The sequence below is a fragment of the Macrosteles quadrilineatus genome, unplaced genomic scaffold (genome assembly GCF_028750875.1).
Source record: "Macrosteles quadrilineatus isolate MER2022 unplaced genomic scaffold, UCM_ALF_1.0 Scaffold_9__3_contigs__length_116548681, whole genome shotgun sequence".
NCBI lineage: Eukaryota > Metazoa > Arthropoda > Insecta > Hemiptera > Cicadellidae > Macrosteles > Macrosteles quadrilineatus.
Window position 1 is genome coordinate 37,406,737 of NW_026542602.1, and position 12,614 is coordinate 37,419,350.

Sequence of the window (12,614 nt, forward strand, 5' to 3'; positions counted from 1 at the left end):
GCACCCGTTCTTCGGAGCTACTCTTGAAAAGGAGTAAGGAGTTGTTCTAATTCATCGTTCAGTTCCTCAACTCACGAGTCGCAATATTTGATTCCGAATTCCGATTTCCGACGGACATTTCTACATTTTATTGACTAAGAACTTTTATGTTGTAAATATTTATCTTGTTTATTTCTTTCCTTGTTTACAAGAAAATAGATGACTCGAGTGTTACAAACTATAGTTTTTAAGGAATAATGTGAAATAAGTTAATTTTTATAGGATAAAAAACTTAATCAACATGATAACTTAATAACATTAGTCCTACCAGACACTAACTTAGGTAAGTCACCAACAAGAACCTAAGATACAGCTTTTTCGTAGGCTAATTCTGGATCATCAAGCAATATTGTAGCAAATGTTTGAATAGGCATTTACCCCTAGGGGGTACAGTTTCTTAACTGGGCTACGCTAATATTGATTGAAACTATCGATTCGATTAGTAAACCTTCATGCGATTTTTTCACCATCAGCAAGTTTGGTTGGTTAGGTTAGGTTATGATAGATTAATTTTATAATAGATATATTTTTAAATGTCGATTATTAATCAATATTTTCAATTCGATAGTTTCAATCAATATTAGCGTAGCCCAGTTAAGAAACTGTACTCTCCCTAGGCTATAGGATAGCCTCTTTGGGTACAGTTTCTTAACTGGGCTATGCTAATATCGATTGAAACTATCGAATTGAAAATAGAGATTGATTAATAATCGATATTTGTTAATATATTTATTATCAAATTAAACTATCTTAACCTAACCAACCAAACTTGCTGATGGTGAAAAAATCGCATGAAGGTTTACTAATCGAATCGATAGTTTCAATCAATATTAGCGTAGCCCAGTTAAGAAACTGTACCCCCTAGGGGTAAAACCTTCATGCGATTTTTTCACCATCAGCAAGTTTGGTTGGTTAGGTTAAGATAGTTTAATTTGATAATAAATATATTAACAAATATCGATTATTAATCAATCTCTATTTTCAATTCGATAGTTTCAATCGATATTAGCATAGCCCAGTTAAGAAACTGTACCCGTCTCTTTCCCACTGACCCAGTGTCAACTTTAAGAATTTGTTTAAGTTATGTAAAAATATTTGGCTGCACTTATATCGCATGAAGGTTTACTAATCGAATCGATAGTTTCAATCTATAGGCCTACTTATTAGCATAGCCCAGCTAACAAACTCTACCCGTATTTTGAATATTTCATTCCTTTAGTTAGGTTAGGTTTTACCCTAACTAACCAAACTTGATATAGGCCTAGGCCTAAGTTTATCAAATGAAATAATCAACATGACTGGGACGGGTGGCGTCGTCCTGTAATCCAGCTACTAGGAGGTCACGAATTGTGGATATTTATAGGCATGCACTGTGGATTCGACACTCCCTGGTGTGGATTAACGTCCGCACGAGTGAGTACTTACTACGACTCTCCCCAGTACTATCCTGATAATTAGACCAATTCGTACTTATAGGCCTATACCAAGGCAATAACTTAATGTGGTTCGGATTCCACTATAAACTGTATGTCCCTTAGTTGCCATTAGCTGTTTGGGCTATTAATTAACAGCTGTGTCTAAGGAATGTCAGTCTTAGTCACTAACAAGACTACAAGATCGCTCCACTCATCCTACACTCATCTCCATTCATACTTGGCTTAAAATACCTACTTTGTATGGTCGCCAAGTAATAAGAAAGAAAGTAGGCCTATTAAAGAAATACATTCATTGGAATGAGTGTAGGACGTAAACTTAAGTGCTGTCAAATATTCTAGAGCTGTTTGTATTTGGTGTAAGACTAGACTTGGATTATATTCATTCATTGCTGATGACTTCATTGTTAGTTTTATAGATGATCCTGGAGCAAAGGCTGTAATTTAACCTGAACCCAAATTGGTCTCTGTTTTAAATATTGTCTTGAACCAATAAGTTAAGAGGACTAACTGTTCTGGACGACATTGCCATCGATATCACTGCAGATGAGAGAGAAAGAGAGACCAGAGTTGTGTACCCTGGAGGCAATTACCATACTGCTGTGATAATGTTCCTTGGTCTAACCATAACTTAAGTGAGGTGAGTCAATATTCTTTCCCCTTTGGGATAGATTCTAGGCTGTTTGTTAACTAAGTAATTCAAAGTCCAAATCGGTATTTTGGTAAGTATTATCCGGAGGCTCACCAAAGGACTTGTGTTTGTTGTGTAGGCTTGTGTTTGGAGGAGTATTATTGGAGGAGCGCTGTACAGATGTACAGCGCTTTGCGGCGGTTAAGTTATGTTAGGTTGGGTTATCTATCATGGAAAGAACATTTTTATGTCCTAGGCCTACTGTCCATATTTGGGTGGGTTTATTCTTAACTGTACAATATCTTTTGTTTGAATTTTTTGCGTTTATAAATTTATTTTATGGACAGAATTTAACCTTCATTCGATTTTTTTCATTATCAGCAAGTTTGGTTGGTTAGGTTAGGTTATGACAGTTAAAGTCCGGTTGCCGGACCCGTATCCTCTGCGTAGATTTTTACGTACTGAATCCAAAGACCACTATTTTTCACTGCAGATGAATATTAGCCTACTGAAACGGAATAAATCACCGCTCAAAATGTTTGAATAGTCAAGGTAGAGTGGATTACATTAACAAGTGGAATGAACTGTGGGTGAAGTAATTTAAGCCTACAGCTGATTGTTTTCAACACCAAGCAATTGGAAGTGACAACTTTATTTAATAAATATGATTCTGTCTTTGCTCATAGGCCTATTGACGTCACATCAATTGGCCCCGATTAATATTAATGGCTGATCATATTTATCGGCGTTCCAATGCTCTAAGTCATAGCCTCCTCTACGTATTTTATAGGCCTGCCTAATGCCTACAATTGACTAAATTCTTTACCCTAGGGGAGCGAGCAGAACTTCAGTACCGGGCTCAAATCCTGCCAGATGACCAATGGATTTTATTTATTATTTTTATTATTATTTTTTTGTGAACACCACAGCCCTAGACCTAGGCTGAAGTGTGAAATGTGAATTAAAATTCCGGACTAGTGCCTGTAGCGTCCTAGGACAAAAAATGTGTGTATACAGTTATCACATTCGTTATAAACTAATAACTAGGCGGCCTGTGTGCAAAATTACACATTTTAACATGATAACAGTAATAATAAAAAGGTTGTTTAAGTCAGTCATTCAAAGTTTTCAAAATGAAGCGCATGTGAATAATTTTTTCAACTGTCACCTGACAAAGTGGCCTTCCTTGCACTTATTATAGCACAGAAAGTTGCTAATTGCTGCATTTACTTACTTTTACCGCGTTCTTTTTTTGCCGCACTCCTGTATTCCAACCAAACGACACAAAACAGCGTGGTTTTATTAGACACGTATAATACATACGTACACTTGAAAATAAGTTGGCTACCCATTCAAGATATTACGACTACGATCAACTGGTACAGCTTACCATTTCACCAATGTTTGGATTTAACCTAACCTATAAACGTGTTGAACAGAGTTTGAAAGACTAATTATTTATATGTTTTATAATAACTGTAAGAAAAATATAATTTCTAACACAAGTGCAAACTGCCTTTGCTGCACTCGAGATACTTTCCACACTCGCCTACGGCTCGTGCGTTTAAACATTTCTCTCATGTGTAGCAAAGTGCCACTTCGCCCACTAGTTACTATAGTTTTTGGTGGAACATGAGGATAATATATAATCTGTATGCAAATTTATAGTTTTTTATAACAATTTAAATCCAGGCCCCTACTTAAAATTTATTTGGATTACATCTCGAAACATGTTGTTTGGAAATGACTTATAATTAGGCTATAGCTTGCATTTTTGCAAATTGGGAAATAACAATGAATTAATATTTGAAGCAATTTATTTTGTCTAAACCAAATTATTGTTACAAATTCTAATATTTTGTACTAACTTGACCCAGATTTGCTCAAACATTTTCCTATTAGCTGTGTACCTATTTGAATATCGCAAATATAGAAAGGAGTGTACACACTTGTATTATTTGTTAGACTAAAATTATTTGTATAACACTATTTTTTTGCAATATTTCTGTACAGAGCTGAAGCCTACCAGTAAAATGGGGGTGTTGTAATTAATATCCTCCGACACTGGAGGATACAGGGGAGAGGTGTCAGAGGAAGAGGAGATGGAGGATGGGGCCAGTAAGACTAAGATTGAAGAAAACTAACTTATGGTAAGTTTTGCCATTTACTTAAATTTAATACTTATAAATCCAGGGCCGTGTCCATTGCCCCGAAGCCTATGTCGCATAACCCTCCTGAATTACTAGTATTTAACACATTGCCCGCTTAAGACGTCTTAAGACGTCCTCAGCCCTATTAAGAAATAGCGGAGGACGTCCTAAGACGTCCTTGTGTAAGGTTAAGCAAATGGTGTTACAGTTGTCCCCGTTTTCAAACTAGGGAATTGAAACTCTGTCAGCCCTTGGGGGACATATTGAGTATTACGTCATTACCGCCGCTTGCAGATCCGCCGCTCCGGTTGGTGGCACTCGCGGCGGAATTTTTGAATTAATTGGCCGAACAAAAGCAGCCAGTATGAGTCTAGTGTTTGACGGTGAACGTTACTACTTGCTGAGCGTGGTCTGTAAACACAATAGAAATCTGTTTTTGCCGCCACTCCTTAGTTCGGGCGTGCTGCGATTTTTTGCGGATTTTTAAGTTCGCGTTTGTTTTTATGTAAGTTTGCGCTTGTGTTTAGTCGTGTTTGGACTTTTTTATGTATTACGTTCCAAGCAGTGCTGCTATCTGTGGGTGTTTAACGAACTACGTCGACTCTTGTAAAGCAGGACATCGCCGCACGTTCTTTGCTATTCTTCAGACCGAAATTGGAAAGCCAATCACTCGCGGCAATCGGGTTTGTTCGACGCTGAGGGCTGCGCCGCACTGGGTTACGCCCGCCCTTTGACGTGCCGCAGCGAATGTGTTAACCAGCATTTTAACTGGAGAGGTGCCCAAAAATTTGCTTTTGTTTTTTAGGAAATGTAGGCTATATTTTTTACACCATACAGTAATTATAATTATTTTGAATATGTCATTGTGTTTACATTTGGTTAGTACTGAAACAGCAATAATTTTAAGACAAATGGAAAAGCCCTGTCAACAGAAGCAGTTGAAACAAGTAGAAAAATTCTCATACATCAATAAGGTATTTAGTACGAGCGTGGTTCAATAAGACCTTAGAAAAATATATAATAACACAATTTTTTGTGATAAATTTGATTTATTTTGTTATAATCTCCTTTTATTTAGCTCTATACACTTATCTTAAAGTTCCGCAAAACCTCCTTCAAATGCTGTCCAAATAAATAGCACCCTACAAACATGAAAAGCCTTCAAAATACTCTTCTTTTTCAGTGATGACCTCATCATTTGACATAAAACGTTGCCCACCAGGTCAATTTGTTATCTTAAGAAATAAAAAAGGTCATTCAGGGCGTTTGACAAACAAAATTATTCGACGGTTTTCTTTGCCACCCTGTCAAGTGAGTGAGTGTTGGAGGGTGGTGGGAATGGTGTCGTCCCGTTTGCGAACAGTCCCGTTTGCAAACAAATTTTTGGCTGTGGGGTGAGGTACCTGGGAAGGAGTCCCGTTTGCGAACAAGTTTCGTTCTACCCTCAGTCAGGTAGTCTCCCGCACGTTAATTGTTGTCTTTCTGCTTGTAGAATACAAAGCTAATATTCAAAGACATTATCAGAATATCTGCTTTTTAGGCCTACTTTTGAATATTGATTGTATAAATATTGGTTATTTCATCGGCAGTAAACAAGTACAATGAATCAATACGAGCAGGGACTATTCTTTTGATTAGATTCATTAACTGTCTGTAACGAATATAAATAAAATGTGACATGTTTATTTATTCTTATATTTGATGGTTCATTGATTATTGATTTTATGAAATAAGTGAGATTGTATATCTGTTGTTGTATCTAACCCTAATTAATTATTAAAAATTTCGCTAATGTGAATAATTGTATTGAAAGATTTTGGTGTAAAAAATAGTGAAATTATAAAGTTCACATTTACTTGAATCATTTTAAAATTTTTGAACAATTAACATGTGTTAAGAGTAGGGTACACACCTTAAAAATTGAAACTTTTTCTCAAGGAGATAATTGACAAACATGTATATTTTTGCCATTTTGAGAGAAATATTGTTTACACCATTTGCCTTTTCACAAATTTTTAAATCCTAATTTCATATTACTACCCATAGATTAGTTATGATGTTTTCTAATCCAGAGGTAGCTACTACCTATCTATATTATAACTTTTGACACTTTCTGTAAATTTCACATTCTATTCAATGAATTACTTTTTATGAGCGTTTCATGGTCATGATATGTATATTTTCAACCAAGTTCCTCTTAACTTAACCTACCCTCGACATAAACATTGTTTGATGACGTTAAATTTCCTAATTCTAAGCTGATATACAAATATTTCAATTTAAAAACAACAATAAAATACCCCCACTGCAGCAAACCTGCAGACTAAGCGAATTTCCATTTGACTGATTTGATTTACACTGAAATGTCTACTTACAAATATAACATTTATTCCCGATTTAAATAGAATTAGTTTAACAAGTACTTAGGTTTGCTGCATCAGGGAGGGTAAAACTGTTTTTTTGTAAAACGTTAATAGTTAGTAAAAAATAAAAACATTTTCCAAATTTGATAAAAATATGTTCATAAACAAGCAAACTACAACAGTTTACTTATTCTCCATAAGAATAACATGGGAATTTTAAATTTACAATTTTTTGGAATTTCCTCCGTAACCATAAGGCGCATAATAACGCTTCAATATACTAAGTTATTTGTTTTTTTAAGCTCTACAAAATGGTTTGGAAAGAAATTGCTAATTTTTATGTTTTTTGGGTCAAAAATGGGAAAAACCTATTTTTACCCCATAAAACCCCCCGTAAACCCCCGTTCCCATGGTCCGATCATGCTGGATCGCGAACTCGTTCAAATAATCGTAGGTTTACACGTTTGTGCCAAATTTCATCAAAATCGTTGTTGTTATGGTTTGTTCGTTATGTAGAGGTAAAATATACATTGTGTCTAATGGAGAGTTCTAGGGGATTAAAAAAAATTTGTTTTATTAAGGAATTCGTTATATTGAGGTTCGTTATATCAAGGTTAGACTGTATTAATTTTTGTTCTGTTATATTCCAGGCCTGATGACAGGGTGGATGGCAATGGAGGCATGGAGGTTGGGGGAGAGAAGGCTGAAGAAGTGAAGACAAATCAGTTTAGATTCATTATAATGATTAGTTTAATATTTATTTTGAATACCAGTATACTTTTATTTAAATTTTTTCTCATTTAGATTATTTAATTAAGAAAATTTTATTATTTTTATAAAGATGTTTTCTTAAATTTTTAATATTTGTTTGTACTTCTGCCTGGTAAAAAACAAAACTGTTTATTATGTTTGTTAAAATGATTAGCCTACTTCCACTAATGGACCTTGTCTTGGGTGAAAAGAGATATCTTGATATTTAACTAGCAGGGTGCCTGTTCTATCTATGGGCGGGGATCGTATAAGTCAGTTGAATTGAAACCTTCTTATATTTCGATATTTGGTAAATTAATCATTTCCAACTTTATATAGTATAGATCGCTATTTCTGTATTGATGTACTGAAATGAATAAAATTATATGAAATTAAATGTTGTTTTTTTTATATATTCTGATGAAACACTATTGATAAGGCATAACAATATTCTAAAGTTTATAACAGCTGATGTTTGTGTTTTTATTAATGATTTATTGTATTGTGACTTTTGAGTGGTTGAAGGATTTGTGGTGATTTGGTTTTAAGGAGATTGATGTTCCTAATTTTTTAAAGTCTATCTATATCTATCTATCTATATCTATATCTATCTATACTTATTTAATACGCAAGCAGGTTTTTTGTGACAATTACTCCTCCGAAACTACTGAACCGATTGACATGTTTTTGGTGTCATTGGAAAGAGCGTAACGTGAAGTTGTGCAGGAAACTTTCTTTTTAGGGAAATAATTAGAGAGTGAGGCACTGGGGCCCTTTTAAGTTTCATATTTCTCCATAAGATTAACATGGGAAACAAAAATTGTTATGAAACTCCAGCTGTTGTACGAAATTAAAAGTGAGAAGAAGAACATATATTTTAATTGTAAAAAGTCGATAATTTTGCTAATTTAACAGTTTGCTACAAATATTTACTGACTTCGTTGAAATGAAATATTTACTATTTGAGTTTGGGTTAGCGTAAATATTACAGTGGAAAAAAGTGAGAGAGCCTGGATAAATTGATATTAAAAAAAAAACTGCATTAACACTGTGCTGCATTTTTTAGTAATCGTTGAAAGAGCCAATTTGCAAATCATGGAAACATAGGAAAGTCATAAAACACCACTAAGGAGAAGAATTAGAAATAATGTTTTTTGATTTTTTAATTTCCTAATTGTAGAAAACACTAAAAAACAAGATCAGCTTTTGAAAAATGATAAGATATTTACAAGAAATTTTGATTATATCCATCTGTTATGAACATTTGAGTATTTCCATAATCTTTGAGTCGAATTTTTTAAAGTCATCAGAAATTATGACTATTATTCGTTTTACAATAATGCCTGTAATTCTTGGCAATTGCTCGAATTCGAGCAACAGGGACACTAGTACTTATTTAATACGCAAGCAGGTTTTTTGTGACAATTACTCCTCCGAAACTACTGAACCGATTTACATGTTCTTGGTGTCATTGGAAAGAGCGTAACGTGAAGTTGTGCAGGAAACTTTCTTTTTAGGGAAATAATTAGAGAGTGAGGCCCTGGGGCCCTTTAAAGTTTTGTATTTCTCCATAAGATTAACATGGGAAACAAACATTGTTTTGAAACTCCAGCTGTTGTAGAAATAGCATGAGAAAATTCACAATGTTTACATTTGCTTTGACATTTAAATGTAAACAACCAGAAATTAAAAGTGAGAAGAAGAACATATGTTAATTGTAAACAGGCAATAAGTTTGCTAATTTAACAGTTAGTTTGCCACAAACATTTACTTACTCGGTTGAAATGAAATAGTTACTATTTGGGTTGGCGTAATTATTACAATGGGAAAAAACGAGAGAGTCTGATTAAATTGATATACTAAAAAGAAAACTGAATTAACACTGTGCTGCATTTCTTAGTAATCATTAAAAGAGACGATTTGCAAACTATGGAAACATAGGAAAATCATAGAACACCACCAAGGGGAAGTAATAGAAATAATGTGTGTTATAAACACTAAAAAACAAAATCAGCTTTTGACAAATGATAAGATATTTCCAAGAAATGTTGATTATATCGATCTGTTATGTACATCTTGAGTATTCCATAATCTTTGAGTCGAATCTTTTATAGTCATAAAAAAATATGACTGTTATTCGTTTTAAAATAACGCCTGTAATACTTAGCAATTGCTCGATTTCAAGCAACGATATTGATACCAACTTAATATAGACTAATATAAAGAAGAGTTAAATTTTAAAAAATTGTCATTTAAATCCAATAATTAGTTTTTTTGTTGAAAATGTCAATAATAAATTAAAAGATATATGTAACTAAAGGAGATGAAGGTAAATAATGTATGTCAAAGTTTTATTCGAGGATTTGGTCAGTTTTCCGCATATCAGCCAACACAAGATTTAAAATTAATCAAAACCAAAATGGTGGTATCCACTACTTACCAGATTTAAAAGTCATAACTTAAATGTTTCTAAACGTTGAATTTTGTTTCTAAAAGCGTTGGGGGATGTGTAACTATTATATGCAACAGATGTAAAGATTAAAATGTTTCTGTTCTGTATCCTCTTCCCGTTGCAAAGCACGGGTACAACAGCTAGTAGTCTATAGAATAATATGGAATAGTAATAAATAAATTTTATAAATATTACTCTTGAGCTACTTTACAAAAGAAGATTCTCCACACTTCCAGTTTGTTTAGAAGAATCCTTATAAATAAATCAGCTGATTGAATTACTTTAAATGTGAAGAATATTTGTTGGAGACCGTTCGGGGAAAATCATTAGTTTACTATAAAAGCAGTCTTAGTATTGCAGATATGAATCCATTCCCAGACACTCTGCACTGCTAGCCTTTACTAATTCTTTCACAATTTCCTGTGTCGTGGACATGTTTCCATCCCTTCTCATAGCATTTCAGTATTGCAAATACATTATTCTAACTGCTACAAACTGTTTCCAGTTCCCACACTCCACACTGCTCACCTTTTCTACATAGCATTTTAGGATTGCAGATACCTTAATATAATCGTCATAAACGGTTCCCACACTCCGGACTGCTCACCTAGACTACTTCCTTCACCACTTCCTACGTCGCGGACCTGTTTCCCTCCCTTACCATAGCATTTGAGGATTGAAGATACCTTAATCTAATCGTCATAAACAGTTCCCACACTCCGGACTGCTCGCCTTTACTATTTCCTTCACCACTTCCTAGTCGCTGACCTGTTTCCCTCCCTTTCCATAGCATTTAATGATTGCAGATACCACAATCTAATCGTCATAAACAGATCTCACACTCCACACTGCTACCCTTGACTACAATGTATCGAGTAATCTTCAGTATAATCTTTGCTTAATAGTAACAACTGATGTTTTTCCTTTTTTATTGTATTTTGTAATTGCTAGTACTGTGGATAGACTACTTACAAGTCTTTTGTTTACTTTTTCCTTGTTATTTAATTCAGCCAAGATGGTTACTAAGCAACCCATAAGACTAATGTTAAAAAAATGTGATTTTTCAGTTTCATTTTTCTACGTAGTTAGATTTTTGTTGGCAGTTCTAACTGCAGTAAACTCGTTTTTAGGCCAGTAATAAACTATTTACAACATTTGAAGAAAATCGTCGGAGCCGTTTTTGAGATCTTGGTGCAAGCATACATGTATACATACATACAAGCAAACATTGTTCATATTAGAGTATGTATAGGATAGGATATTGGTAAGAAACCTTGTACCATTATCTTATTTTAGTTTTTATTTTAGCTGTAGTTGTACTGACGTTTTCCAGTAATATAACTGCATTTTCAAAATGCCATTTTGTGGAAATAAAAGTTCTTGATTCTTGATTGCGGTTATAGACGAATCTAAACAGTCAATCAGTTTTGCTGGAAGAACAGAAAATTTCTGGGGTTTAAAGGAGAAATATTGAAAACAGGAGGAGGAGACAATTAATAGGAAATATTATACGTATTAGATGAGTAGAGGAGATGCCTGGTCTCACAGTAAATCCAGGTACACAATCATACTTCGGGAGATGAATAATTTTTGCCAGATATATTAAGCAACTTAAAAAAACCATGAAGATTAATATACACATCATGTTGTCACAGTGGTAACAATCTGTCACCAAGGTAATCTTTAGTAAACCTACCTAAAGTCAGATCAAATAAATACGCGCAAGAAATGTTTACTGCTGGTAACAGCTTTAATTCGGGAAACATTAGTGGAAAACACAAAAAAATAAGGCCGGGTCCAAAAAATGCTAAAATATTTTTACAAGAAGCGCTTATTATTTCAAAGCACTATTAAATATCGTGAGTCAAAGGTAATAGAGTAGGCCTAAACAAACAATAAATCTTCATAAATAAAATTAGAGTTTAGTCTGTACATTGCTCAGAATTATATATTTTTGATTATTTGTACATTTTATACATTAGAGAAGCCGAAACAACTCAAACAAGCCTTATCTCAATTGCTGTCTATCTCTCCAGCACTATACAATGCCCGAGCGGAAATACCATTGATATCATAAAAGCTCACCCAACGATGTGAGCGTGAGCCTCCCAACGGCGTACTGTACTTTTCTGTACTATTCAGTATATTATGTATATTCAGTACTGTACTATTCAAATTGTCTAGGTCTAGTAAGGACCGTTTCCCGACTGTACGCAGGATATGAGCATGTATTGTCATTGACTAGTCAATTGTATTGTATATATTTGTTCCCTCATCTTTTCCTTAAAATACTCACATATGGTGGCGTCGAAATAATAACTCTACTTCAGTAAAGAACAAATTTAATATTACACCCTACAATATGAAATATTTTGTCCAACTGAAAAGAAGAGTGATATAATTTCGAAACCCCTTAATAATTGTACATTTAAAATTCAGCAATACAATTATTATTATCAATTATCAATTACAACATATAATTAAAGCTCCATATAAAGAATTGTGTCAGTAAAAAGGTCAGGATGGGTTTATTCGCCAAATCAATAAAACACGCAGTTAACGTAATCTGTATTGCTTTCATTTAACAATATATAGTAAGTGTACTATTCCTCCTGTAGTTGCCCGATTGCACCTATGGTCAGGGATTAGTACCTACGATTGCACCGACAGGCCTTTTTTGGGGTACCCGTTAATACTAATGTTTGTATACTTTTAATCTTTAAGTACGGTATTTAAATTATCTAACGCGGTAAAACTTTGTTTATTTGTTAAATAACAAACATTGTCAAGGTTGAT

At 33.9% G+C, this 12,614-nt stretch overlaps 1 long non-coding RNA gene across 1 annotated transcript; it reads left to right on the forward strand.

Moving 5' to 3' along the window:
* The first annotated feature begins 104 nt into the window (after positions 1–104).
* On the forward strand, positions 105–7,763 carry LOC129004455 (uncharacterized). The gene is made up of 4 exons (XR_008491713.1): positions 105–322; positions 1,884–2,112; positions 4,117–4,253; positions 7,267–7,763. It is a non-coding gene; the product is annotated as an uncharacterized LOC129004455 (long non-coding RNA).
* The last annotated feature ends 4,851 nt before the right edge of the window (positions 7,764–12,614 follow it).